The sequence below is a fragment of the Rattus rattus genome, chromosome 13 (genome assembly GCF_011064425.1).
Source record: "Rattus rattus isolate New Zealand chromosome 13, Rrattus_CSIRO_v1, whole genome shotgun sequence".
NCBI classification, from domain to species: domain Eukaryota; kingdom Metazoa; phylum Chordata; class Mammalia; order Rodentia; family Muridae; genus Rattus; species Rattus rattus.
Genome location: NC_046166.1, coordinates 68,602,568 through 68,605,866, shown reverse-complemented (window position 1 = coordinate 68,605,866; position 3,299 = coordinate 68,602,568). Strand labels below are relative to the sequence as shown.

General features: G+C 49.6%; 1 non-coding gene across 1 annotated transcript; it reads right to left on the bottom strand.

Annotated features, from left to right (window-relative positions):
- Positions 1–1,617: 1,617 nt before the first annotated feature.
- Positions 1,618–1,744, bottom strand: LOC116915124. The gene has a single exon (XR_004389805.1). It is a non-coding gene; the product is annotated as a small nucleolar RNA SNORA17 (small nucleolar RNA).
- Positions 1,745–3,299: the final 1,555 nt, after the last annotated feature.

The window sequence follows — 3,299 nt, the reverse complement described above, 5'->3', positions numbered from 1 at the left end:
TTCCTTCCTTCCTCCTTCACTCCCTCCCTCCCTCTCTCCCTCTTTTCTTTCCTTCTATCCTTCCTTCCTTCCTTCTTTCCTTCCTTTCTTCATTCCTTCCTTTATTTCCTTCCTTCCTTTCTAATAACATTTTATTGTTTTTTTTAATGAATTTTATTCTACTCCCCACAATCTCCCTCATATACCCTGCCCCCCATCCCTGCCCTCCAGTCTTGCTACCTCCCCCTCCCAACAGAGAAAAAAAATCTCATTTGTGGAAGCTGTAGTGTGTCACAGTGACCCTTTGACCACATTTTTTGCTTACAAATGTTCATTTCAATGACTCATTGGTCTGGTATGAGGCCTCTGGCTTCTGCTACCCTATCGATACTGGGACTCCTCTCTTGGATGCCCTGTTGTTGGTTTGTGTCATGGAGGTCCTGTAGTTTCATATCTGCAGGATTGGCCACTTCCTCTACTCCAGCAGTTCATCCATGGGATAGATGTCAGGGTGGGCCAATTCAAAGTTTTGGATCTGGGCTTGACAGGTAGCTGAGCTGGTCAGCCTGACAGCTCTCCCACTCTCATGACTTCGGGACTGGCTCATCCACAACCCCCATATCCAAGGCAAGCTCTACTGTGCTGCTCAGGCAAGGAGCAGGGCCTGCTCTCTTGAGTACTGCAGCAGGTGAGGGGCAGGGCCAGCTCTTCTGCCTGCCATAGATGGCATGGGGGTGAGAAGGGGAACTCATCTCCCCCTCATCCATGTCACCACATAAAAGATGAGTGTTGGGGCTAGCTCCTCCATGCTCATACCCTCAGGGCCAGCTTACCTGTGTGCCCACCAACAGGGTCAGCTCTACTGTGCCTCCCAGAGGAGGTGCAGGGCCTGCTCTCCCAAATGCTGCAGCTGGTGAAGGGTGGGGTCAGCTCTCCTGCTGTCATGCCCCAGAGAGAGCTCTCCCATGATGTCTAGGTGAGGAGTGGGGCCAGTTCTGCACAGCCCTCAGACATTAATATGTCCCCATGTGGTAGGCCCAGACCAGAGACTTCTACCTGGCCTTTGTGGTCACAGATTCCTGCTACTGCAGGGCCATAGTCCCAGATGTAGCTCCCGGTACCAGCACAGGTAAGAACCCATCATGGTCTCAGGTGGCATCACTGGCTACTCACATCAGGTCGCTCCTCACTACCCCTGAGTCTCCAGTTCTGCCTCTCGTCATTGTGCCCACATCTCTGTTTCTCTTTCTCCTCCATTCCTCTACCAGTTACTTGCTCTACTCAGTGGCATCCAGGGTCTCTGAGTGTCTGGACGTCTCAGGAGTGGCCTCAGGAGTGCTAAGCCCTGCACATACATTATGGTGCTGGGCAGGGGCCATCTCAAGCTAGCTCCCAGGCCTACAGGGGTCACATCAGGCCTATGCAGTGCCTGACATATGGGTCATCTAAGGCTAGTTCCCTGTTCAGACCCCACGGCACAGGTATGGTGGCCCCACGGGAGGGTCGTGTGTCTTGGACTGACTTCTATTGGGAGCCCTCGGTCCCAGGAAGATTCATTTACTCTCTGGCTTGCTTTTGGGAGCTATGGGGGCCTTCACAGCACTGGGATCCTCCTCGGCTTGCTTTTTTTTTTCAGGGAATGTTAGGCTATTAATCATTCAGATGTTCATAGCCTACCGAGCTTAGACATAGCCTCTCTCCTCTCTGCCACCTATGGACACACATGTGACACAGCAGCCACACCTGCAATGCTTCTAGGGGCGGGGTGAAACGCATTTTTAACTACGTGAATAAAGTAGTATGTCCTTTCCAGGGAACCGGAAACCAGGTGTATTAAAAGCTCGACTGTTACACGTGCTAGCAGACCCATGCCTTTCAGCCTCCGAGGGTGTGGTCCTCCTGTTCTCAGAAGCATAAATGGGGTACATAGAATCCCAGCAGGAAGAAGCATCATAAAAATGCCGACGTCCTCGTTTGAGATCATTTAGTGCATCTGCTTCTGAAGATGCAACTCCTCATACCCAGTCTTCCTTCCCTGTCCCCCAGGAGCGGAGGAGTAGACAGACTCGCATGCATTTGGATTAATCCAGACCTCACTTGCATCTGCTGGGAGTAGGACATGACCTTGCCTGAGGGCTCAGGGGCATTGTCCTGTGTGTCAGTGTGGGACATCTGTGTCCTGATTCTGGTTCGGTGGAAGAGTTTTCTCAAAATGAACCAAATAAACGGTGGCTTTTCACAGAGATGAATAAATGGATACCCCTGTGAAATGAAAGCTCCCAGGGACTAAACCATCAACCAAAGAGAACACATGGAGGGAACCATGGTTCCAGCTGCATGTATAGCAGAGGATGGCATTGTCCAGCATCAACGGGAGGGTTGCCCCTTGGTTCTGTGGAGGATTGATGACCCAGGGTAGGGGACTGCTAGGGCACTGAGGCAGGAGTGGGTGGGTGGGTGGGGGGAGTACCCTTACAGAGGCAGGGGGAGAGGGGGCTTGTGGAGGGGATAACATTCGAAATGTAAATACATAACCAATAAAAATGAAAAAAAAAAAAGAAAGAAAGAAATGCCACGGGCAATGACAAAAGGTTCAAAATGACGTGCTCATGCTAAACTGTACTGAATATATCAAAGTAAACTTAGTCGGTATGGGGATTTTAGAATCGGGACACTGGGTCCTGATCTCAGTGGAGACATTCCAGGCTTGGTTAGATGTTCCCTCTTAGATGGTCTGGGAGCTAAGGGTATAAGTACCACTCCTCATCTGGGACAGCCTTTGGCCATCCCTCTGGAAGCCGAAGAGAAGCCAAGAGAACCTAGGTTAGAGCCTGAAAGTATCACTGAGCAAACGGCGTTAACAACCTCCCTCTGAGTGCCCACGGTTGCCTTCAGGGTCTCTCGCTGGAGGAGTGAGTGTTTTCATGTGGAAATGAGTTTTATTAGGTTGTCTGTTGCTGGCCTTGGGAGGGTATAAGGAGGCACAAACATTGCCTGGGTTTGTTTGCTTGTGTGTGTGTGTGTGTGTGCGTGTGTGTGTGTGTGTGTGTGTGTGTGTGTGTGTACTTGTTTATGTGCATGCAAGTGTGTGCACTTGTTTATGTACATGCATGTGTGTATGCATTTGTTTATGTGCATACATGTATGTATACCTGCTTGTGTTCATGTATGTGTGTGGATGTTTATGTACATGGATGTGTGTGTACATGTTTATGTGAATGCATATATGTGTATGTTTTTGTGCATGCGTTGTATGTGTATGTTTATAAGCATGCATGTTATGTACATGCGTATGTGTATATGTTTATGTGTATGCATGT